The following is a 27,122-nucleotide window of genomic DNA, read 5'->3' on the forward strand; positions in this document are numbered from 1 at the left end:
CCTCTACCCCTCTTGCATGCTCTCTCTTTCTCTCAGATAAATAAATAAAATATTAAAAAGAAGAAAAAGGCCCTGTGTGTTAACACCCTCCTCAGCTTGCCTCTTCCTTCTCTCATCCTTTTCTTTCAGTCTCTGGAGACTGCCAGCCCTATCCTCTGGGTTCTTACAACATATTCCTCTTATGGTGTATAGTTAGTTCATGGTTACTTTTGTTCCTGAATTAAGATATCCTTGTCAAAGAAACCTAATTTTTATAATATTGGCATATAACACAGTGGGAGACACAGAATCAACACATGATAAATGTTCTTATAGTGAAATGATACTCAGAATAGCTATTTGGATGACTTCAGAGACACAAAAAGAACTGAAGGGTTTTCAGCTAAAAAATTGCATATAGAGGTGCCTGGGTGGCTCAGTTGGTTAAGCATCTGCCTTCAGCTCAGGTCATGATCCCAGGGTCCTGGAATTGAGCCTCCTGTCTGGCTCCCTGGTCAGTGAGGAGACTGCTTTTCCCTCTGCCCCTCCTCCCACTCATGTTCTCTCTCTACCTCAAATAAATAAATAAAATCTTTAAAAATTTTTTTAAAAGTTGCATATAAGCGTGAACTATATTCTTTTGTGAAATAAGTGGCCCTGTTTGTTTAATACCTGGCGGAAAGAATTGGCCAATGTGAAAACCATCAGATTCCACTGTCACCTCTTAGAGAACCCACTGAATATCAACAGAGTCTGCTAATTAAAAATCTTTCCACCAAGGAAATTAACTTCCTGGGATTTAGAAGCTGTCAGAGAGAGGTCAGAGGACATCAGATTTACAAGAGATTGTGAAATAAAGGAAAACAAATCAGGCATTTCTTCAAAAAAGAGATCTCTTAAAGGACGGCCTCCCTGCCTAACCCTCCCAAAGAAAAGAAAGAAAGAAAAAGAAAAAGGATTGTTTCTACTTCTACTCTGTTCTGGGACTTTATCAACTCTTTTTTTTTAAATAATAACTTTAATGAGATATACACCAAACATCCACCTATTTAAAGTGTACAATTCAACATTTTATAGTATATTCATAGGGTTGTACAACCATTACCACAATACATTTTAGAACATTTATATCTATACCCCCAAAAGATACTCCAACCCTATCACCTTGCAAATGTCCTGTTTTCCCCTCTCCCCTAGGCCATGGTAGTTACTAATCTACTTTCTGCTCTGTACATTTTCCTACTCTGGACATCTCAGATTAATGGAATCATATAATATGTGGCCCTTGTGACTTTTTTCACTTAACATTATGTTTTCAATTTTATCCATGTTGTAGCTCATACCAATACTTCATCCTTTTTATGAGTGAATAATATTCCATTGAATGGATATATGACATTTTGTTTATCCATATATCAGTTGATGGCATTTGGGTTGTTTCTACCTGTTGGCTATTGTGAATAATGCTACTCTGAGTATTCAGGTTCAACTTTAGGTGAGTACCCATGTTTTTATTTATTTGGAATATATCCCTAGGCCTCTTTTTCTCCAGATGCTCAGCAGGCAAATAGCTTTCACGCATATAGGCTAAGGCCCTTCTGTAAGTTCTGAGGGTTATTTCTATGAGCTCCTGCCGCCAAGCCTGACAGGTAAAGCCAAATTCTACTCAGTCTTCAAGGTCTGCTTTATTTATTTATGCATTCACTCTATGCATTCACTTTATGCATAAATATTTGATCAATCCCTACTATGTGCCAGGCACTGTGCTATATATGCTGGATATGCAACAGGAAATAGTAAAAGCAAAAAACAGTTATTAGCAGGCCTTATTTATATTTTAGATGAATAAAATTCTGATAACTTGTTGAAATAAGAGGATGAAGTAGAATCAGAAAATTTAGGTTCATGTCCTATGCCCTTAGTCTGTCAATCTCTTGTTGTATAATGTTGGGTAAGTGATAGAATTTTTCAAATCGTTCCTAATCTGTGAAACAGATATATTTTCTACCTCATGAAGCTGTGAAGATTCAGTTTAATAATGTACACGAAAACATTCTATAATGTTTAACAAGTTAGTAGTTATTGTTCCTTTTACTATTCTAGTCCCTCCTCGACTGAGTAGGGTTGTGATTAAGAGAAGAACCAGACTATCTTGGCTGGATCATAGTTCTGCCACTTACAAGGTTGTTGTGAGGATAATGAGTTTATACATGTAAAATTCAAGACAGTGCTTGCACGTAATAAGCACTCAACAAATAATAATTATTATTTTTAAAGATTTGTTTTATTTCAGAGAGAGAGAACATGCACATGCACTCCTGCATGAGTGGGGGGAGGGGCAGAAGGAGAGAATCAAGCAGACTTACTTGATCCTGCTCAAGCAGGATTGCTCTCCTGCTGAGCGGGGAGTCTGACCAGGGGCTTGATTCCAGGACCCTGAGATCCTGACCTGAGCCTAAATCCAGATATTTAGGCACCCCTAAATATTAGTTACTATTATTTATGAAGTAATCTTATATGGTAGCATCATTCTCTTTTAAATTTCTGGGGTTTTCACCATTTGCTTCGATGTGGATGGAACTGGAGGGTATTATGCTGAGTGAAATAAGTCAATCAGAGAAGGACAAACATTATATGGTCTCATTCATTTGGGGAATATAAATAATAGTGAAAGGGAATAGAGGGGAAGGGAGAAGAAATGGGTAGGAAATATCAGAAAGGGAGACAGAACATGGAAGATTCCTAACTCTGGGAAACGAACTAGGGGTGGTGGAAGGGGAGGAGGGTGGGGGGTGGGGGTGACTTGGTGGCGGGCACTGAGGGGGGCACTTGACGGGATGAGCACTGGGTGTTATTCTGTATTTTGGCAAATTGAACACCAATAAAAAATAAATTTATTATTAATAAATAAATTTCGGGGGTTTTTAAAACACAAAAACCCCTCTCTGTTTAAAAAATTACAGTATTCTCCCTCTCTCTCCTAACTAGAAACAGGTTACACGAGTAAATAAACATTTCACAAGTAAATATAAGCATTTCTGTTAGATGAGCAGGCTCAAAGACTTACCATATCACAAAATTAGAGCTGTCATTTGTTGCAGAGCCAGCAATAGATGAATGAGGAGGCAAATTACCTCAATAAGTGCATGGATGTCAGAGTCGAGATATAAAAAAGGTGTTATATCTTCCCAACCTACTTTCTGGACAAAAGTGGAGGTTATTGTAAAAATAAGACTGAATAGTTAACTCTGAGAACACTTATCAAATATTAACAATTTTCAGGTAAGACCCAGGTCTCTTCAGTATGTGAAATGCTAATGGCATTTTATTTCCTTTGTTTCTTAGATTGCTTTAATAAGCTATGTATTTAATTGCTTAAGATGACCAAAACTCTTTTGTTAATATTACTAAAATATATAAGCATTCGTGGATGGTTAACTTAATTACTTACCATTGATCATGATTGAATACCACTATGGGTGTATGAACTTTGCCCCATGTAGTAGGTATGGCCTGGAGCCTCTACCCATTACCTATGTCCTCACAAATACATGACATTCATTATCATGAGAAAACCCTGCATCTTCAAGGGAAATGTTATTAAAGATAAACCAACATAAGAAACAGATGCTAAATATATGCCTTAAAGAACATAGAGGTTCACATTTCTCTCTTATAAAAAGAAGAACAGTTGAGGGCAATTCGGCTACATGAGATCATTTAATGACCCAAGTGCCTTCCTTTAGCTTACATAAGCATCTCCTAGGGCTTATTGCCATCTGTTTTAGTCAAAGTAGGATTGCCATCTATCCAATTTCCTTCAAATGAAAAGGGCAAAGAAGACATAAGGAAACATGTCCAGCATCCTAAGGCTCAGGCCAAGTTGTGCCATTTGTCGCTTTTCTTCTCGCTCTATGGCCACACCTCACCACAAGGGATGTTGGGAATTGTGGTCTAGCTCAGTAGTCATGTGCCAGAAAAAGAAGAAAAATAGATTTTGATAGACTGCTAGCAGTGTTTACTCAATGTATTATTTTGTTGATTTGCAGAATTATATCTCCAATATAAATACTTTGTTACTTCAAAAACTTTTTCTTTGATTCATAGCAATTTACATCTGCTTTCATATTCCGCTGGACTGCTATTTTATCATGCTATATGGAGAGCAAAACTTATGCTTGGGAGGAAAGTACTTTTCAATTTGGGCTGAATTTCCTTAAACAAAGCCAGATAGCCCAAAAATCTTCTGAATGATACCTTTTCCTCAGGGCCCAAAGATGAATTCTTACTATTTGAGAATGTCCAAAAAGATAGAACAAATGTAAAAGTACTTTGGAAAGTGTAAAGCCTTGTATAAATGTAAAGATTGTTATTATTAAAGTATTATTATCATGTAAGTATTAGTGGTCTCTTCTTTATGGGTTATTATGTGTATTGGGTCAATAAGAAGTTGAACTCCATATAAAGAAAGGCATTTTGTTATTTACCTTCCCAGTTCACTTGACTAGTCTGTCCTCCAGAGTTAGGTGTACTCGGCAAAGATGACCAAAATATGATGATAAATAGAAAAGACTTGGTTACAGAAATGAATAATAGCGGATCCCTGGGTGGCTCAGCAATTTAGTGCTTGCCTTCGGTCCAGGGGCGTGATCCTGGAGTCCCAGATCCAGTGGCACATCAGGCTCTCCGCATGGAGCCTGCTTGTCCCTCTGCCTGTGTCTTTGCCCCTCTCTCTCTGTGTCTCTCATGAATAAATAAAATCTTTAAAAAAAAAAGAAATGAATAATATAGTGAAACTCTGCTTTCATGATCATAATCTATGTATTTATGCAGTTTTACCTTCTTGTTCTGAACTCATAAAATTTCCGGTATTGTTAGTATACTAGTTTCCCACAAATTAAGTTTATTTCTTATGATTTGCTCTTTTTAAGAAAAGTTTTCATTAAAATTTACCTTTATTTACTGTGATACTGGCTTTTCCATCCAAGATTCTCATAATTGTTTAGAATGTTCTTTGAAGAAGTAACCCTTAATTTTCCTGCAGTCATTCCATAGACTGGTCTCCCAACAAAAGGAGCTTGATTGTCCTGTAGCTGGGTGTCTTTTCTGGCAGGTAAGAAGAAACCTGTAAACATCTTGCTAGTTCTTAGGAAAAGAAAAAAGAAATTCTTTTTTTTTAAATAACCAATTTATTTTTTCTTGTACTCTGTTATCATCGTTGAATGGTATGATTGTTGTCAAACAGTAATGACTTCTTATAATCACTTATGATTTGCATTTTTGTACTCTTTACGTGCAATTTTCTCCAAAAGAAAATGGGAGAGGAGCTTTACAGTAATAATTATTCCTTAAGAGTGCCCAAGAATATAATAGTATTAGGTGAGTGAGTTATTTAATTTTTTATTGATTAGGTAATCCCTGCATATTAGAAGCCATGAAGCATGAAGATACCCTTGCCTTCAAAAAGCTCACATTCTAATCTTAGAAAAATGAGACTACGCTGACCAGAAAAAGTTCATTTTTGTCTCTCTTGGAAAAACATATTGCTTTTAGAAAGTACCTCTACTGATGCACCAAAACATTAGTTTAGACCTTACTTGGGTTAATTTTATACACCACTCCTATTGTTTTAAGAATGTTTGTCCCCTACAAATGTCTCCTCTTTCAAAAGTAAGCCCATTTGGGGATTATGGTAATCTTTGTTCCTGATTAAAATTTCTCTGTCCTGTCGCTTTGTATTTTACCTTTCACAGTAGCTTAACCCACATTCTATGGTTTTGTGATTAACTCTGAATATGGAATCTTAGTGTCGGTTTCATATAAGCCTCATCTGAACATAAAGTACGTCTCATTGTTTCATTTAAAATTTCTGCAGTTGCATTGATTTACCTCACTTTAGTTTTGTTCGCTAAGCAAAGAATTTTCTTTTGAGTCCCACCCCCCCCCCCAAACCCCCCACTTCTTTCTTTCTTAATTGGTCTGCTCTGGTGGGTGATTTTGTGGATTTTTTTTTTTTTTTTTTTTTTTTTTTTGGTTCAAAGCACTGATCAGTGATTCATAAAACTGATTTTCTTTTTTTCCTTACAATTAAAATAAGCAGTGACATTTAGCCATCGACAAACCCTGGCCCTACTGTCCTTAGTGTTAAGATAACTGATTAGTTCCGCAGCCCCGCTGAACACCTCCCAGCATTCACCTATAATGGGCCATAAACTTGAAAGCCTCCTCAGCCTCTTTCCCTGTGTCTGGGTGAGGCTTGCAGGGTGGAGGAGGGGCATCAAACCCAGCGGAGAATGAGTGAGAAACACTGACAGAATCGCAGGGGGAAAGGAAAAAAAGAACTTAAGAGGATTATAACAAGAAAGGAAGCATTTGGAGTCCTGGGAGGTGATGCCAGTCAGGATCTCTGAATGGCTAAGAAAAGAGAAAATTTTCCCGTCTACATGTAGGGCCTTGGGCAGGGAATTTCTTTTTCATACTCATATCTCCTTCCATCTTTCTTCCTGAGAATGGATGATCCCCCATGTCACGAGAGAAGAGACCAGGCCAACTTCTCCAAAGAAGGAAGCTTCTTGAAAAGATGGCTTTGACTTTACATTTTCATGGGGTAGGAAGAGGCAATCAGAAGAGGCTGGAGTTTCAGCCAGATAAGCTGATGATGTCTGAAAAAGGCAGGCCAACATGACTTCTAGTGGAATGTAGAAAATTGCTATTCAGCTGTGGCTATTCAATTTAGGGCTTTCTAAGAAGAGCTTTTCCACAAAAAGCCTTGAACTTTCTGAAGGAAGGTCAGGCAACATGGATCATTTAAATAAAGATTTTAATCTTGAAGTGTGTTTTGGTCATATTAGATTGTGTATCCTTTTTTTTTTTTTCATGAACATGTAAAAATATTCAGTGCTAGAGAATCCTATAGTTTTGAATTTTAAAAAATATTAATAGACTTGTTACTAATCACAGTTATGAGGCTATTTCTAGTGCTTATAATTTAGATAACAGATTGTCACAAATATTCAAGATTCTTATTATGGATAATTGCTGATTGTAGAGGTGAGAAATCTATTCTTTTTTAAAACAATGTGAGAAATTTGCTAATAATTTGCTTAAGAATACATTAATGGAAGCCAATTCATAAAAACATATGGTATTTTAATGTCCTACAACATCATTTTGAAGGATTGAGACAGCAGCAAAGAGGTTAAACATAGTCCTTCAATAACAGTGGATCTTTGGGGTAGGGATGAGAGCAGCTCCACTGGTAGTCACCAACAAAAAGGATTCTACAGATAAAAAAAAAAAAAACAAAAAACACACAAAAAACTTTGAGACCCTTAACAGCCACATATATCTATATCTATATGCATGACTATCTCCTATATTTTTTTTAATTAAAACTGTTTTTAGAGCAATTTTTTAGATTCACAACAAAACCAAGAGGCAGGGGTTTTGTATATACCTCCTGCCCCATACATGCACAGCCTTTCCCATTGTCAGCATCCTCCACCAGTGTCATGTTTGTTACAACTGATGACCCCACATGAACACATTGTAATCACTCCAAGTGCATAGTTTACATTATGATTTGGCCTTGGTGTTGTACAATCTCCGGGTTTGGACAAATGTGTAATGATATGTATCCATCATTATGGTATCACACAGAGTATTTTAAGTGCCTAAAAACCTTTTGTTCATTTATTTTATTTTATTTATTTTATTTATTTTAAATTTTTTTATTGGAGTGCAATTTGCCAACATATAACACCCAGTGCTCATCCCGTCAAGTGCCCCCCCTCAGTGCCCATCACCCAGTCACCCCATCCCCCCTCCCACCTCCCCTTCCACCACCCCTTATTCGTTTCCCAGAGTTAGGAGTCTCTCATCTTCTGTCACCCTCACTGATATTTCCCACTCATTTTCTCTCCTTTCCCCCATAATCCCTTTCACTATTTTTTATATTCCCTGTATGAGTGAAACCATATGATGACTGTCCTTCTCCGATTGACTTACTTTACTCAGCATAATACCCTCCATGTTGAAGGTATGGTGGGTATCCTTCTATCCATGTTGAAGCAAATGGTGGGTATTTGTCATTTCTAATGGCTGAGTAATATTGCATTGTATACATACACCGCATCTTCTTTATCCATTCATCTTTCGATGGACACCGAGGCTCCTTCCAAAGTTTGGCTACTGTGGACATTGCTGCTATAAACATCAGGGTGCAGTTGTCCCAGCGTTTCACTGCATCTGTATCTTTGGGGTAAATCCCCAGCAGTGCAATTGCTGGGTCATAGAGCAGGTCTATTTTTAACTCTTTGAGGAACCTCCACACAGTTTTCCAGAGTGGCTGCACCAGCTCACATTCCCACCAACAGTGCAAGAGGGTTCTTTGTTCATTTATTTATCCCTTCTCTACCCTCCCGATCAACCCCTGGCAACCACTGAACTTTTTACTGTTTAATGTCTTTTTAGGAATGTCATATAGTTGGAGTCATAAAGTACACAGCATTTTCAGACTGGCTTCTTCCGCTTAGTAATGTGCATTTAATGTTCCTCAATGTCTTCATCGCTTGATAACTCATTTCTTTTTAGCACTGAATGCTATTCCACTGTCTAAATGTACTACTGTTTACTCATTCACCTACTGAAGGACATCTTGGTTGTCCTTTTGGCAATTATGAATAAAGTTGCTATAAATATCCATGTGCAGGTTTCTTGTGGACATACATTTTAAACCTCTTTGGGTAAATACCAAGGAGCACAGTTGGTGGATTGTACGGTAAAAATTTAAGAGTAAGGATAAGCGACCACCAAACAGTCTGCCAAAGTTGACTTACCATTTTGCATTCCCACCAGCAATAAATGAGAATTTCTGTTGTTCTACATCCTTGCCAGCATTTGCTCTGGTCGAGTTTTTGGGTTTGGGCCATTTTAATAGGAGTTTAGTGGTATTTCATTGCTGTTTTAATTTGCATTTCCCCGATGACGTATAATGTGGAACTTTTTTTCATCTGCTTATTTGTCATCTGTATATCTTATTTGGTCAGGTGTCTGTTAAGGTCTTTGGCTCATTTTTTATATCAGATTTTTTTTCTTATTATAAAGTTTTTTTTTAATTTTAAAAATTTTAAAGATTTTATTTATTCATGAGAGACATACAGAGAGGGGCAGAGACATAGGCAGAGGGAGAAGCTCCCTGTGGGGAACACGATGCAGAACTCAGTCCTAGGACCCTGGGATCACGACCTGAGCCAAAGGCAGATGCTCAACCAACTGAGCTACTCAGGCGTCTCTCTTATTGTAAAGTTTTAAGAGTTGTGTGTATATTTTGGATTACAGTCCTTTATCAGCTATGTCTTTTGCAAATACTTTCTCCCAGTCTGCAGCTGTCTTCTCATTCTCTTGACATTGTCTTCCACAGAGGAGGAGTTTTTTGTTTTAATGAAGTCATTTTATCAATTACTTCTTTTGTGGATTGTGCCTTTGTGATTATATCTAAAAAGTCATTATCATACTTAAGGTCATTTGGGCTTTCTCCCATGTTATCTTTTAGGAGTTTGATAGTTTTGCATCCATTTGTATTTTATAGCATAGGAATTTATAGTTTTAGGTCTGTGATCCAGTTTGAGTTAATTTTTGTGAAGGGCATAAGGCATGTGCCAAGATTCATTTTTTTTTTTGCATGAGGCTATACATAAGCATACATAATTGGGTACACTATTATTATTGTGTACAAATTGTTATCAGTTGGATCAGTTAAGAATAAGAGAAATAGACATTTTTATTTTACCTTTGCTTATTCTTTCTTTGATCCTATCTCTTTATGTAGATCCCAGTTTGTGATCTGTATTTTTTTCCTTCTCTCTAAAGAACTTCTTTTAATATTTCTTGCAAGGCAGGTCCACTGGCAACAAATTCCTTCCATTTTTGTTAGTCTGAGAAAGTATTTCTTTTTTACTTTTGAAGGATAATTGAAGGGTACAGAGCTCTGGGTTAGTGATTTTTTTCCTCTTAACAATTTAAGTATTCCACTCCATTCTCTTCTTGCTTGCATGATTTCTCAGGAGAAGTCAGACATAATACTTATAGGAAAGGTTCTGGCTTCCTTCAGGATTTTTTTCCCCTTACATTTGGTTTTCTGTAGTTTGAAAATGATTTGACTAGGTATGTTTAAGGGGGCACTTATTCTGAACTTCCTGGAGCTGTGTGGCATGGTGTTTGACATTAACTTGGGAAATTCTGTTACCATCCCAAATATTTCTTCTGTTCCTTTCTTCTCCTTCAGGCATTCCCATTTCACGTATGTTACATCTTTTAAAGTTTCCCATGGTCCTTGGATATTCTGTTCTGTTTCTGTTTGCAGTCTTTGTTCTCTTTGCTTCAGATTTTGAGGATTCTACTGATATATCTTCAAGTTCAGAAATTCATTCCTCAACAGTGTCTTGTCTACTAATAAGCCTATCAAAGGTGTTATTTCTGTTACAGTATTTTTTATCTTTAGCAAGATATTTTCTTAGGATTTCCCTCTCTATGCTTATATTGCCTATTCTTGCAGGCTGTTTATCTTTATCTATTAGAACCTTTAGTATATCAATCTCAGTTGTTTTGTTTTATTTATTTTTTTAGATTTTATTTATTCATGAGAGACAGAGAGAGGGAGAGGCAGAGACATAGGCAGAGGGAGAAGCAGGCTCCAGGCAGGAGCCCAATGTAGGACTCGATCCTGTGACCCCAGTATCACGCCCTGAGCTGAAGGCAGATGCTCAACTCACTGAGCCACCCAGGCATCTAATCACAGTTGTTTTAAAATATCCAGTCTGATAAGTGCAACATCATTGCCAGGTCTGGTTCAGATGCTTGCTCTGTCTCTTTAAAATTGTGTTCCTTGGGGCACGTGGGTAGTGTGGTTGGTTTAGTGACCAACTCTTTTTTTTTAAATATTTTTTAAAAGATTTTATTTATCTATTCATGAGAGACACACACAGAGAGAGAGAGAGAGAGAGAGAGAGAGGGAGAGGCAGAGACACACGCAGAGGGAGAAGCAGGCTCCATGCAGGAGCCTGATGCGGGATTCGATCCCGGGACCCTAGGACCATGCCCTGGGCCAAAGGCAGACACCGAACCCCTGAGACACCCAGGCGTCCCTAATGACCAACTCTTGATTGCGGCTGAGGTCATAATCTCAGGGTCATGGGATCAGGCACAACATGGGGTTCCACACTTAGCACAGAGTTTGCTTGAGTCTCTCTCTCTCTGTCCCTCTGCCCTTCCTTGCACTTCTTGCCCTCTCCCCTGCACACATGCTCTCTCTCTAAAATAAATAAATCTTAAAAAAAAATTTTAAGTTGTGTTCTTCATCTTTTGGTATGTCTTATACTATTTCTTGATAGCCTAATATGATTTACCAGGTAAAAGTAGCTACTATAAGCAGATATTTAGTAATGTGGTAGTGAGGTATTTGGGGAGGGGAAAGATTCTATATTCCTATGATTAAGTCTTAGTCTTTTAAAAAATTTTTTATTTTTAAAAAGGTTTTATTTATTTATTTGACAGAGAGAGATTCAGAAAGCACAAGCAAGGGGAGCAGCAGAAGGAGAGGGAGAAGCAGGCTCCCCACTGAGCAGGGAGCCTGACATGGGGCTTGATCCTAGGACCCCGGGATCCCTAGCAGAAGGCAGATGCCCAACTGATAGAGCCACCCAGGTGCCCCAAGTCTTAATCTTTTAGTGAGGGTATGCCTCTGGACTACGAACTATACAAGAGTTTCTGAGTTTCTTTTCTCCCCCATTAGGTGGAATAGGATAGCTAGAGTGGGCTGGAGTTGGCTATTTCACTTCCCTTTGGTTAGTTAGCCTCTGATAATATTCCAACAGATTAGGCTTTAGGTTAACTAGTTTCCCCTGAGAGCAGGCATTGTTAAGAATAGAGTGCTCTGTTGTATTTGTTTCAAAACGGTTCCTTTTCCCCTCCCTCTTCTAGAAGCATAAGGGCGTTTTTATCCAGTATTTTTTGTGGGAATCTGGCGGAGCTCCTGGAGGTAAGTCTTAGAATATTGTGGGACCCTGTTTATGATTGCGTTCCCCTGAAGTTTTTAAATCTCAGACTTGTCCATACTGAGCCTCTAGCAATTTGTCATTTATGGTTCTAATTTTTCTCCCCTAGCACTGGTTTCTGCTTGTGTATCTCTGCTCCAGGAGGGTGGGACTTCTCATCTGGCTCTCTGGTCATGGGGTAGCATTTTGCTCTGTGTCCTCCCTTCTCTTATGGCTCCCAGAAGAGTTGTTTTCTTTCCAGTCTGTTCAGCTTTTTACTTGTTATTCAAGTGACAACTCTCAGAAGTTACATGCAAAACCAGAACTCTCCTAGGTTTTTTTTAACCAATTAGAAGAGTACATATTTCAGAGGCTGCCCAGTGGTTGTAAAAGCAGTAAGCAGTTTTTCCATGTAAAAGCACGTAAGCAGTTTGGTGGTCAGAGATCTATTTCTTCCTTCTTCTGCATAGTCCTCAGGAAGTCTGTTCAAAAAAACAAAAACAAAACAAAATGAAAGAAAATCCCATCTGAGAACTCTAGAGGTAGTGCATCATGTGATTCTGTGTGTGTCCCCATGTCTCCCTGGAATGAATGCCTTGAGAAGAGATTAACATGGCAACTTGATGCTAGTACATCTGCTATCCACAGCTGGTGACTCTCATACCCTCTACTCAGAATGAGTAGAAGTTCCCAGCAAAGAGAAGTCTTAAGGTAATAATTCTTTTCTTTTTCTTTTTTTTTTTTAAGATTTTATTTATTTATTCATGAGAGACAGAGAGAAAGAGAGAGAGAGAGGCAGTGACACGGGCAAAGGGAGAAGCAGGCTCCATGCAGGGAGCCTGATGTGGGACTTGATCATGGGACTCCAGGATCACACCCTGGGCCAAAGGGAGGCACTAAACCACTGAGCCACCCAGGGATCCCCTCTTTTTCTTTTTCTTTTTCTTTTTAAAAGATTGATTATTTATTTATTTATTTACTTGAGAGAAAGAAAGAGTGCGAAAGAGGCACAGGCCTGGGGAGAGGAAGAGTGAGAAGCAGACTTGCCCCTAAGCAGGGAGCCTGACGTGGGGCTCAATCCTAGGACCCTGGAATCATGAGCAGAAGGCAGATGCTTAACCGACTGAGCCACCCAGGTCCCCCTTAAGATAATATTTCTTAAGAGCAGCATTTCAGAGTATAGTCTTACTGAATCCTGACTTTTGATAAATTTGGTCAGGATGTAAGCAAACTTTTAAGATCCCCTATGATAATCAAATGGGACAGGCTCCTGTGGATCGACTTGGAGGAACAAAGCCTGATAAATCTTGAGCAGTCATCTAGAAAACCTGTGTTGGCTCATCTTAATGGTCTCAATGTCCTTTTACACTGATTGGCTTAAAGGCAATAGGGTTTGGTGGTGTTGGTTCAGATAGGCTCTTGACTACAGATTCATCAGTTTGGCTGCAGTAATTGTCAGAAGCAACAGGACTTTATTATCAATGGGTTGCATTTAATCAGCACCGAGGCTGTGCTCTGCAGCTAAGGTTTGAGATGGAGCAGGGAGCCTTCCAGCCCTTCCTAGAGGAAGATCTGGTGCCAGCCGCTCACATTTCTCCTTTCAGGTATTATATGATTTTCTCCTGGCTCACTCTGCTCCAGCCTTACTACCTCTGTTTCTTAAGTTGGCCAACGTTTTGTACCTGCTGTTTGCATTTCTCCCAGATTTTCCTGTGCATCACTCACACCATCCCATCAATAAGTCTCAACTCTAAGGTCCCCTTTTCAGAGAGGTCTTTTGCAACTAGTATGGCAGTCCTTTATCTCTCATTGTCGGTTATGATCAAAACACTCTGCTCTATTCATGTCATTTATCACTCTTTGTAAATTATCTCTATTATCTTTTTTCCCTTTTTTTTTTCTTTGATTACATTCCCTATGAGGATGTAAGCTCCGTGAAAGCTGGACTACTTAATACTGTTTCCCAGCACCCAAAACTGTAACTAGCACTTAGTTGGAACTGGATAAATGTGTCTCATGAATGAATAAAAAGAATTCCCTGGGGTGCCTGGGTGGCTCAGTCAGTTAAGCATCTGCCTTTGGGTCAGGTCATGATCCCAGTGTCCTGGGATTGGGCTCCTTGCTCAGCAGGGAACCAGCTTCTCCTTCTCCCTGGGCCTGCTGCACCCCTCCCCACACTTGTGCATGCGCTTTCTCTCTCTCTGTGAAATAAATTTTAAAAATCTTAAAAAAAAAAAGGAGTTCCCATTCATAGTAACACTCTTGAACTCCAGGTAAATGCCACATCGTTGTTTTTCTCAGCTGTCATATGAGATCTTACATGCTTCGGCCATCCAGTTTCCAGACCAATCTAAACATAAATGGGTATAATGTAAACATCTTTAGTTTTCCCTTCAGATGGAGGATGCAGTGGTCATGAGCCCAGCCCTGGGTTCTGCAGACCCCACTCCTGATAAGGGTGGAGAGTTTTGTTGGTTGCTCTGAGATATGGACTGCTGTGTCTCCAAATGACTTTGAGACTCAGCAGTGGTCCCAGGCCAGTTATGCTCCATTGGTCCCAGTTTCCAAGAGTGCTGCTGCTGGTTCTCTTACCTCCCACCCTATGCCTCACCCCTGTCTCTGTAGCATGGGATCCAACATGATCCTTGGTGAAGATCTCATTCCACATGGACGGAATACCTAGTTGACAACCATCTGCCATGCACTGGCTCTCTCTAACTTTCTACCAAGTTATGCCATCCCACCCCCTCTCAAGTTAATTACTGCTTGGCAGTGCAGAACGGGCCTGCAGGCTGGGGAAAGCAATGCCATTACTCAACCCTGGTCAGAATTGCTTGCATTTGGAGAGAATGAAAACAGTAGATAGTGAATATTTTCAGGACAGCTTGAGTTTTTGCTTTGCTTTTGGGATAAGCATTTCTTGTATTGCATATACTTTATTTTTTATTTTTCTTTAAAGATTTTATTCATTTATTCATGAGAGACACAGAGAGAGGCAGAGACACAGGCAGAGGGAGAAGCAGGCTCCATGCAGGGAGCCTGATGTGGGACTTGATCCTGGGACTCCAGGATCACACCCTGGGCAGAAGGGAGGCACTCAACCACTGAGCCACCCAGGTGTCCTGCATATACTTTATTTTAAACACAGTGAATACACACAGCACTGATCTGATGAGAAAAGTCTAATTGACATTGGAATTTCTCATTTCTCTGTTTCTTTTGGTCACTTTTTATCTATGCACCTTAAGAATCTAAATGTAGGAATTCTGATACTTTTCCTAAAATCCAAGTTGAGTTGACACTATGTCCGTTATGGACTACTATCATGCCTCTGGTATCAGCAGGTAGGAGGGAAGAGGGTGAAGTTCAGGTATGTATTCTCCTAGCTCCCTCCCTGCTAAGTCGCTAGATAGGCCACAGCTCCTTCCATGAGGACTCTGCAGCTGCTCCTTTTGGGTCCTAATATGTGTTCTCCCTCTTGACCCATCAGGCCTGGGGGTGGTAATAGTGCTCCCCTGTTGCTACCCTTTGGAGTGCTTCACCCTTGTGGATTTCTCTATTGTCTTCCTACACCTTTGTAAAATATCACTTTATTAAGCTTTTGCAATTATCTGTTCAACTGTGTCATTTTGTTTTTGCTGAGACCCTCGGTACATGGGATATAAATTAGGATAAAAGGATTAGTACATTGGGGGCACCTGGCTGGCTCAGTTGGTAGAGCATGCTACTCTTGATGTCAGGGTTGTGAGTTTGAGCCCCATGTTGGGTGTAGAGATTACTTAAAAACAACAACAACAACAACAACAACAAAAAACCTAAAAAAATGTATTAGTACAATGGATATAGTGTATGTGTAAATGTTAGAAGAAAACATAGGAGAAAATCTCCAGGATTAGGACTAGAATAAATGTTTTTAGACCTGACACCAAAAGCCAAGAAATTAGGCTCCTCGAAAACTTTTGCTTGGTGAAAGACCCTGGATAAACGGGCAGGCTACAGACTGAAAACAGTTGTAAATGACCTACAAACCCTGTATCTGACAAAGAACTCTGAAAACTCAACAGTGGAAAAAAAAAAAAAAAACCAGTTAGAATCATAATGTCTAAAATAGAAAAATAGTGGTAACATCAAATACTGGCAAAGATGCAGCTAAACTAAATCACTCACATATTGCTGGTCAGAGTGAAAAATGGTACAGCCACTTTGGGAAATATTTTGGCACTAACCTTAAAAATCTAAATATACTTTTACCATGCAACTAGAAATGAAACTCCTAGGCATTTATCTCGGAGATAAGAAAACTTACGTTTACACCAAAATGTCTATGTGAATGATCCTAGTAGCTTTATTTGTATAGCCAAAAATTAGAAATGAATCCTGTATCTTTCAATGGATAAGTGAAAGGTTAAAGTGTGTCACATCCACACCCTGGAATACCAACAAAGAGAAATCACCTGCTGGAGTACATGTATAACTTGAGTGGATCTCAAGAAAATACGCTGAATGAGAATAAGTTATAAACAAAAAGGCTGTATGTTGAATTAATCTATTTTTATAATTTCAAAATAACAAAACTATAAAGATAAAGAGGAGATGAGTGGCTGCCAGGGAACAACATTTTGCAACTTTCTGTAGTTCTATAATTATTTTAAAATGAAAAGTAGAGGGGCAGCCCGGGTGGCTCAGTGGTTTAGCATCGCCTTCAGCCTGGGGCCTGATCCTGGAGACCCATGATGGAGTCCCACATTGGGCTCCCTGCATGGGCCTGCTTCTCCCTCTGCCTTTGTCTCTGCCTCTCTGTCTCTCTGTGTCTCTCATGAATAAATAGATGAAAGCTTTAAAATAAATAAATAAATAAATAAATAAATAAATAAATAAATAAATAAAATAAAAAAGTAGAAAAAAATTAGCCCCCAATTAGGATGAATAACTTGGGAAATAGGTTGTTTTTGTCTTTGGAGTGGGAGAGCTGAGTTGATGAAGGTAACATCATGAGCCATGTGCTGTTACCTGTATGTCAGTACTAAGCTGTGTCAATCATTGTTAAATTGGCAAAAGGACAAAAATCAAGATCCCAATATTTCTGATGGGAGGATTTTATTTTTAATTGTTTAATTTAAAAACAAATTTAAACAATGGCTTTTCCATACATTATCTCTTTGTGGAGTTACAAATATACAAATGTAAAATTTCTACTTTAAAATACTAGTAATTTGCCCCCTCAGAATATTCAAACTTGTACACAGACTTCATCTATCTTCAGGAACCCTGGGCATACTTACAGAGACTTTCTAAAGAGATGTCACTGTTCTCAATGTACACATGTTAAACACTCTTCTGCACAGTGAATTCAGAGTTCTCTAGACCCTGATCTCAAAAAATTACCCAAAAAAGTGTTCTGAAAGCTTGGGGTGCATGTTCTGTCTATATAACCACATTCAGGAGTGCTTCTGCAGTGATGGATACTAATGTGCTTTCCAAACAACATTAAGTCTTTCCCATGCAACCTTTTCTTTGCTTTCCATACACACATATATTCCTCTTTTTATATACCCATGTTTGGATCCATCCAAGTTATGAATAACATATTTTCTGAATGAATAAACAAAATCTAAAACTTAATAAAGATTTACTATGTTCTCATTTTATAGATTAAAGAGATTTATGACATAGTGAAGGAATACCTAGATTTGAATAGGGAAGTGTTTATTATCTCTGTGACTTTAGGTAAGTTACAAACTCAGTTAGTCTTGCTTTTCTTACTAGTAAAACTATGTCACAGATTGTTTGGAATGGTAAATGAGATCTTAACTGTTGAAGTGTTTTGTTAAGTATTTACATTATACTGGAGTTAGTGGCCTAACTCGAAGATTGAAGTTAGTGGCGTTGATAGAGATTGGATATAGGTCTTCTCAAACGTGGCTCAGTTCTTTCTCCTGTAGATTTGTTCTGTGTTCAGTGTTGTTGCTCATCTTTTAACCTTTTCTAAACCTGGTTTGAGAGAGCAAGTATAGTTTTCTACAACATGACACAGAGAGTACCAGAGCAGGATTATATCTGTCACAGATGAAAATACTCTATTTATGTGTCATAGTAATCTATTCATTGGTTTATGGACCCAAAATTCTCCAGGGGGACTCACAAATCCCCATAATGTTTCTAGGTGCCAGATTTTTCATTTGGAGCTCTGATTTAGTTGACAGATGTGTAAAAGTCACATGTAGCCAAATGACTCTTCAGTCAGTACAAAGCTGATAATGCTGAAGACTGGTTATTCCAGCTAAGATTCACTGGAAACTCTACCCAGACTAGGCTTTTCAAATCTCATTCTAGAGTTTAATGTTATTTTATGTTAATGGCAGCGCTTGCTCCCCAAAGCCATATCTTTCAAATATCCTGCCCCCCCCCCTTTTTTTTTTAAGGAAACACTAACTTACAGAGAGAGCTCTCTTAGAGGAAGTTAAAAGAGGTCAATAAGAGCATTTAGTTCCTCAAATGTGAGTGAAACTGTTTTGGCGATTCATATACAAATTGGACTGGGAGAAAGTTTCTATTTAGGATAATAAATTATACAATCTTAAAATATAAGAATTAGTTGGATGTTAAATATTGAGTCCCCAGCTGTGTCCCATCACTAAGAAAGAAGATCAATAGAGGAAAATTGATTTGCCCAAGGTCTTACAGACAATAACTGGGAAAGTTACAATTTGAATCTGGGTCTTCTGATTACTCTGATCGGAATGCTTTATTTGTTAGTACTATCCCTGAGATAAATATGTTACAATAGTCCCTCCTTATCTGTGGGGATAAATTCCCAGACCTCCTCAATGCCTGAAACCGCTGATAGTAACAGACTGTGGATGAGCTATGTTTTTTTCCTATTAATATATTACTATGATAAAGTTTAATTTATAGATTAGCCACAGAAAGAGACAATAATAACTAATAATAATAGACAATTATAACAATATACTATAGTAAAAGTTATGTGAATGTAGTCTCTGTCTTTCCCTCTCAATATCTTCCTGTACTCATACTTCTTGTGATGATGATATGAGATGATAAAATGTCTGTGGGATCAGATGAGATGAGGTGAGGCAAATGACATATGCATTGTGAGGTAGCTTTAGGCTATTGTTGACCTTCTGAGGATGTGTCAGAAGGAGGATCACCTGCTTTAGGATCACAGGAAACTTCAGCCACAGTGAACTGGATGTGGTGGTGGTGGTGGTGGTGGGGTGCTATTCTAATTATATGTTGGCAAGACAGTTCTGGTAAGCACAGAAATTATATTAATTCCCTTTGGAGTGATATTAAATATTAGGTTGCATTAGTCATGATTTTCCAGAGAAATGGAACCAAAGGGAGATATATATGTAATACAAAAAGAGATGTATTATAAGGAATTGGTGCACATAGTTACAGAGGCTAACAAGTCCCAAGATCTGCCGTCAGTAAGCTGGAGAACCAGGAGAGCTGATGGTAGAGTTCCAGTCTGAGTCTAAAGCCCTAAGAACCAGGGAGAGCCAGTGGTAAAAGTTCTAGTTCAGTCTGAGACCAAAGGCAAAAGAAGACTCCCATGTCCCAGTTTGAAAATAGGCAGATAGTGCAAATTCCCCATTACTCATACTTTTTCTTTTGAGGCTTTCTGTGGATTGTATGAGGCCTACCCACGCTGGGGAGGGCTATCGGCTTTACTCATTCTACCAATTCAAATGCTGATCTCATCCAGAAATCCTCACAGACAAACTCAGAATAATGTCTAACCAAATGTTTGAGTACCCAAATATTTAAATTAACCATCACAGAAGTAGACAGAGTCCCAGGTTTTTCTTTTAAGATTTCCTAATAATGACTAAGTAGGATAGTTATTTTGTAGAAAAATTCCACATACTTTACATTTCTGTTTTTTTGCCCTTTGCATAATTCAGGATTTCACCCTCACCCTTTTCTTTCTTCAACTGGAAAAAAAAAATGCTACTAAGTTTCATTAGGTTGATTTATTTTTCTAAAAATTCCATTATTATTCCTAATAAGTAATATTCCGGGTTTTTTTTGGTGTGATAAGAACAAATAAAAAGTTTTCATTTGTAGCATACATACTATGTATCAAACATGTACTAAGATGTATATCAGAGTAGGGGTATTTTTTTTTAGAAAGAGAGTGTGTGAGTGGGGGATGGCAGTGAAGGGTTGGGAGAGGGAGGAGAGGTGGTGCAGAGGGAGAGGGAGAGAGAATCTTAAGCAAGCTCCACATCCAGCTTTGAGCCAACATGGGCCCCAATCTCAAGATCCTGAGATCATGATCTGAACTGAAATCAAGAGTCGGATGTTTAACAAGCTGAGCCACTCAAGCACCCCAGAGTAGTTTGCTCTTAAATATAACTAATCTTTTATATTTATTTATTTTTATTTTTTGTTTTTTATTTTTTAAAGATTTTTTTTTTTTAATTTATGATAGTCACACAGAGAAAGAGAGGGGGGTGCGGAGACACAGGCAGAGGGAGAAGCAGGCTCCATGCACCGGGAGCCCGACATGGGATTTGATCCCGGGTCTCCAGGATCGCACCCTGGGCCAAAGGCAGGCGCCAAACCGCTGCGCCACCCAGGGATCCCTTTTTTAAAGATTTTATTTATTCATGAGAGACACAGAGACAGAGTGAGAGGCAGAGACACAGGCAGAGGGAGAAGCAGGCTCCATGCAGGGAGCCCAACATGGGTCTAGATCCTGAGTCTCCAGGATCAGGCCCTGGACCAAAGGCGGTGCTAAACTGCTGAGCCACCAGGCTGCCCTCTTTTATATTCATAAATCCTTACGAATGGTATCTTCCAGTCACTTTTAAATTCCTGAGTTTTTAAAAACCATAATGGGGGTAAAAAACTTCCAAAGGCCAGGTAGATAATGTAAATGAGGAAAGCATCTTGGAGTAAGTAATAGAGGGCAGCGGGGACTGTGACACACTGGAAAGCACATGCTCTGTCTCTAGAAGGTGGTCTGTAATCAGATCCAGTTCTGTGTGCCTGTGGGAGAATACAAGTCCCATAATGCAAGTTCCTATAATTTTTTAGTTATAATTTTTTTATCTTTAAAATTATCATTTTTAAAATTTAAAGTTTCTTTAATGAATTTAACTAATTCTAGGTTAAAAAAAATGTTCAGACCAAACTACAAATCTGTCATTATCTGGCCTATGGGTCTTCAATTTTTGACGTCTGATCTGAAGCATACAGTTCCCTCCTATAACATTTATTCATTACAAGTAGAGGGCAACAATGCCCAAATGAGAGCAGATGCTGGACAATCAGCCAGGCTGTCTAAATGCTCCTCTGCACGACTATATAATTCAAATTCATGATTTAGGAAAATGACATAGTCCTATAAGCCTGCATCTTAAGATCTCTAATGGAAACTTTGAATCAAATCCTTGAAGCCAAGTAACTTCTGTATTTGTGACCCTCTCTAGATCTTTCTATTCTTGTCCAGTGCCCACATGGCCTGCCTCTAAAAACCTAATGAAGAGATTAATCTTCTTGTGGTAGAATTTCAGCTGCTATTTGGCCATAAATGGCAGGGTTTTGCACTGAGGGCAGCCACTGCCAACTTTGTCAATCTACATGGCTGGTTTGGTTTAGGTAAAACCATGGCATTGAAAGAATTTGTATTTTCTTTCATTAATAAACTTTTTTTTAACCCAAATAGTGTATTTATTTATATTTTTTTGGCAAAGATAAAAGAAGTATCTTAGGAAATAATAATATAATTTAGCATCATGAGAAATTCCTTTTCTAGAATATTGTATTGTGTGTGTACATATATTTTGATCTAGGGTATTTACTTTTACCAGTAATGGCTAGCTAGTTTGATGCAAAAACTATGTAACAACTAATAATAAATGCTAAAAACTATTCTTAGGTTAAATTCAACAGTCTTTGCTGGATTTGTCATTTTATAAGAGCTGTTCTCAAATTTTAATTGTAAGATCTGTGTAAAGGCTATCTCCAATAGTGGCCATCAATAGTTCTTCCTATCTCTGTACATACATGCTGCTCCTTCCATCAAAAGGTGGAATCTTATTTCCCTTCCCCCTTGAATCTAGGTAGTCCATGTGACCAGTAAAATGCAGCTGAAGAGTTTCTGAGTTCTGGGATTAGGCTTTAAGGGATCCAGCAATTTCTGCTTCTATGATCTTGGAAACCAGCTGCCATGTCAAGAAGCTCAGGCTAGCCTACTGACTAGTGAGGGACCATGGGAGAAAGATATGCCAAATGAATAAGGCCTGGGATGCCCCAAACTGCATGAGACCTTGGTGGATAATTTAGACCAGTAAGCTTCCAGCTGAATGCAGCGATATAAGTAAAATCTGCAGATACCATGTGGCACACAAAACAGCCAACTCACAGAATTCTAAGAAAAATAAATCAGTTATCATTTGTGCCACTATGTCTTCGAATGGCTAGTTATCAACAATAAACAATAAATAACCTACTGGTTACTAATTGCTGACAGCTTAGCATCTTCCATGGTGTTTCAGGCTCAGTCGGTTTGGATAAGGCCCAGGGATCAGTATTTCGACAAAATCCTGGAGTAATTCAAATGTCAGGTAGTATTTTTCAGAACCACCTTTTGGGATCATTATTCTGAAACACACCCAGAGAATGCTTAAGAAATTTATTATCAAGTATGAAGAAAATGTCTGAATTTTTATTTATATATTTCCTTGCTCTAAAAAATCATAAACACTGCTTGACTATTAATATCCTCTATATTTGGTAGTCATATGATTCACAGGGCATACTATTCTTCAAATAGGAGGAACTTCTTTTTTTTTCCTCTTTTTAAAATTTAAATTCAATTTGTCAATATATAGTATAACACCCAGTGCTCATCCCAGCAAGTGCCTTCCTTAATGCCCGTTACCCAGTCACCCCATTCCACCACCCTCCTTCGCTTCTGCAAGCCTTTGTTTGTTTCCCAGAGTTAGGAGTTTGTCATGGTTTGTCTTCTAGGAGGAACTTCTAACACAAGGAGGAGCTGCCTTTGTCTTCTTTTATTTCTTTCAGAGCATTGCGGTTTACATATGTCCCTTCTAAGTAGATTTATAGATTATGGTGTCTTATCCTAAAAGAATCTTCATGTTTACTAAGATAGGGAGTAACCATGGACATCTCTATGTCTTACAGAAGTTCAGTGTTTGAGACAAAATACTTGGAGGAATTGTCAGATTTCAAGATGAATAGTGCGTTTTTCTTTTACAAAATATAAATTTCCAAGTTTTCTTACCTTTCTGTGATAAGTAACTGTGAGTAGAACGCTACCTAGTAGAAATTATCATAGACACCAACACTCAGTTGCTCTCTACCAACAAAATAGAGGTAGTTTTCACAATTAGTGAGAAAACTCCATTTTTTAAAGAAGTTTTTTTTTTTTTTTTTTTTATGATAGTCACAGAGAGAGAGAGAGAGGCAGAGACATAGGCAGAAGGAGAAGCAGGCTCCATGCACCGGGAGCCCGACATGGGATTCGATCCTGGGTCTCCAGGATCGCGCCCTGGGCCAAAGGCAGGCGCTAAACCGCTGCACCACCCCGGGATCCCTAAAGAAGTATTTTAAAAACAGATATTGGGAAATATTTCCACTGTTAGATTGTAGTGCAGAAAATGATCTGTTTCCTAAGAAAATGCTTATTTTGGCACTCTTTAATTTGGAAACAATTGAAAAATCTGTTTAAAAATCTTTCAACTTGAGTTTCCATGTGTTGGAGTTTGTGATTGGTTTGCAATGACTGTTGGATATAAGAGAAGGTGGAAATTTACTAGCTAAATTTCACTGAAAACCTTCCTATAATTTTGGGTGGGATTGAAAAATGAGCATCATGATGTAGTAAGTGCAGCCAAGGGATGCGCTTTTTTCATTTAGGATAATGATATTTTATGATAAATCTTTTGCATTTATAAAAACCATGTTTCAAAAGAACCTGAACTTAGAAGCAGACTTTCAAATCCTGTCACAAGGTGTTAAACCACAATTTGTGAAACTTTTGAAGCATATTATTAGGTAATAATTTAATTAACATTACGTTTTTAGTGAGAATCATGTTTTAAAAAAATACTGTTGGCCAATAAAAGATTTAAAGATATTGTATGCTTCATTATCTTTTTCTGTAAATTCTTCTATTTTGGTGTTTTAGATGTATATATTAGTATACATTTATAATAGTATATATTTTCAAAGTACATTAATATGACTATTTGCAGTTCATGCTTGAACATTTTTTATTCCTTTTTATCTTTAAAAAATTTTATTATTTAAGAGTGAGAAGGAGAGAGAGAGTGAGAGAGAGCACAAGCAGGGGGAGGTACAGAGGGAGAGGGAGAGGCAGGCTCCCCACTGAGCAGGGAGACTGATGCTGGGCTCAATCCCAGGACCTTGGGATCATGACCTGAGCTGAAGGCAGACACCCAACCAACTGAGCCATCCAGGCACCCCTTGAACATTTTTTTTATTGATGGAGTGTACTATCTGAAACAAGTTTGGACATTCTAGAATATTAAGGCTATTCTGTAATATCATCAGTGCATATTACTGTGTGGGAAATAACACATATCTGATTGTCCATTGATGAAAAGCCTCTAGAGCAGGAACATAGCTTTGGTCCTTCATAGATAAGAGAATTGGATCCTGGCTTAGTTTTATTGTCTAGTAGATCACTTGCATCTGATACTTTTAGAATCTATTCTAAAATAACATAGCTATGCATGTATGGCAACTTACAAGGATTCTGTTTATCATACACTGCAAAAGATAACATGCTTCTGGAAAGGTCAGATACTATCATCTAGATACTAGCATCTAGAATTGATGTTTAGTTCTCCATCTTGAAAATAGACCAAGGTACAATGAATACCTGATGAAACTGAATCTTTTTTATTAAACTCCCTCCCCCCGCCCCTTTCTTTTTAGCCTAATGTTGGAAGGCATTAATGCAGAGAAGCTGAACTTCATCCAGCAGAGTTTCCTGGTCATGTTAGCCTCCCAGAAGAGAACCTACTTTTGTTTCACATTCTTGCTCTCCAGGAAAGCAGACAGGGAGCATTTCAGTATCAGCACTTTTCACCCATGCAGCGTGTAAGTGCATCACTTAACAGCGGTGCGTACTTGTGGGTAAAAGTATACTTCAGTAAGTAGAATGAAACCTCTCTGAATTGTGCTGAGGCAATTTAGGCCTTTTATTCCACTTCACTATTGGGGAATTTTACTATAAGCAACTTTACAAAGTGGGATACCACAGAAAAACACCGTCTGTGGTAAGCCCTTAGATGGCTCATATGGTTTCAAAATGCAAGCCTGCTTTCTTTTAATTTATCAGGAGTTTTCTCTTGAGATTGTACATGTTATAAAATTGAAAACCACAAATGCTAAACTAATATAGATGAGCTATACGTTAACTTCATAGTAGATGTGGTGCAAATGAAAAGAAATACCCTTAGGAAATACTTCCCTTATATTTTATGACCTTTGTCGTTTTTTAAATAATATATTTAAATAGGTGTTATTGTTCATCCTATATATATTTTAAATTTTAATTTAGTCCCCCACGTTATTTTATCAACTAGGTGTGTTAAAATAGTGTTAATTATTTATACCCTCCTCTTCCCTCAGGTCTTTTTAGGCCAAAGGAGATAAATCATCCCAGGAACATATGTATTATTTGCTTTGTGGAGAGGCTCATGGGTGAAGATGTAGATTGGAGAAATTTCTTCAAACAAGAAAGGGATAGAGACACTACAGGGGGATCAAAGTTTGAGAAGACAAAGGAAGAAGGTTCAGGTGACAGGAATTGAAAAGAGAGTCTGGGCGATTTCAAAAAAAGAGAAAAGGGATAGGAGAGAGGAGGGAAAGAATTTTTAAGATCTGTTGTGTCCTCTATTGAGTAATTCCTCTCTCCCCACAAAACCCCACAAAACCTTGAGTAAAATTCAGTTGTTGGTCTGTGCTTTTGAAGGATTTCTATTTGTTTATGACTCTGTATGTATGTATGTGGCTTTAAAGTGTCAATGGATATGAAAGAGTGGAAACCGGAGTTTTAACAGAAGCGGGGATATAGTAAGAGGCCAAGTGTGGCCGGGTGGTTCGTTCAGGTAGGAAGAAGTATTCTATTAGGGACATCATTTAGAATTTTCTGTGCATGGTGATTTTAAAAAGACTAGTTTTTATTAACTTTTATTACATTTTAAAATTTGCTGTGAATGTGCCACTTGATTGCAGACACCTAGGCAGACTGCTCCTCCCACCCTCCCACCTTGCTCTGTTGTTAGAAATAAGCCAACAGCTCGCTTGCTTGCTTTCTTATTACTATTTTTTTTAAAAGACTTTATTTATTTATTCATGAGAGACACACACAGAGAGAGGGAAAGGCAGAGACACAGGCAGAGGGAGAGGCAGGCTCCTTGCAGGGAGCCCGATGCGGGACTCGATCCTGGGACCCCAGGATCACACCCTGGGCCGAAACCAGGGGCTAAACTGCTGAGCCACCCTGGAATCCCCCAACAGCTCAAAAGTCAGGCAAATGTTGTAGGAATTTCCATCAGAAGCTTATCACTATTTTCTCCAGGTATTCTAAGAAGATCCTGCAGGTACGTTAAGTGGCCAAGGCACTTCAGAATCCTGGTGACTTTGGTTCTGATTTGTGGCCATCCGACTGTACTATAGATTGAAAGACAGTTCCCAAAATGGGGATTGTAGGGAGTAACATCCCTGCCCTTCTTCTGACAGCTGAGATTCCTTTGTACTATTTTTGATCATGTATAAAGAGCTGAGAATGGGTTTTTGTTTTTGTTTTAGTTTTTGTCTTTTCTTTCTCATCTCCCCCTTCTTTTGTTTTTTCTTGTTTTCTTTCTCTCTGTCCTTTCTTGCTGGCTCTCATTCCCATAGCCAAGTGGATTGTCAGAGACCAGTGAAGGTATGAAGGGAGATAGAGTATCCACTGGTAAATATTCTCGTTTCTTTCTTCTGTATCACTGGTCAAACTCAAGTTTAATGAGTTTCAATGATCAGGTTTGTTTTGTTGGGGCCATGGAAAGAGTCAGGAAAAAAGAGAACATAAGGAAGAAT

At 38.4% G+C, this 27,122-nt stretch overlaps 1 long non-coding RNA gene across 4 annotated transcripts in view; it reads left to right on the plus strand.

Moving 5' to 3' along the window:
* Positions 1-19,173: 19,173 nt before the first annotated feature.
* The window catches only part of LOC112670868 (uncharacterized), a 54,440-nt gene continuing 46,491 nt past the window's right edge, over positions 19,174-27,122 (plus strand). The window contains exons 1-3 of one of the 4 annotated variants that reach the window (XR_003143255.3): positions 19,174-19,285; positions 24,972-25,158; positions 25,671-26,213. This is a non-coding gene — a long non-coding RNA (uncharacterized LOC112670868). Of the gene's footprint in view, positions 19,286-24,971; positions 25,159-25,670; positions 26,214-27,122 lie in introns of those variants that run through there. The other 3 variants (XR_003143254.3, XR_003143257.3, XR_003143256.3) reach the window with 3 other exon arrangements.

The sequence above is a fragment of the Canis lupus genome, chromosome 14 (genome assembly GCF_003254725.2).
Source record: "Canis lupus dingo isolate Sandy chromosome 14, ASM325472v2, whole genome shotgun sequence".
NCBI classification, from domain to species: Eukaryota; Metazoa; Chordata; class Mammalia; order Carnivora; family Canidae; genus Canis; species Canis lupus.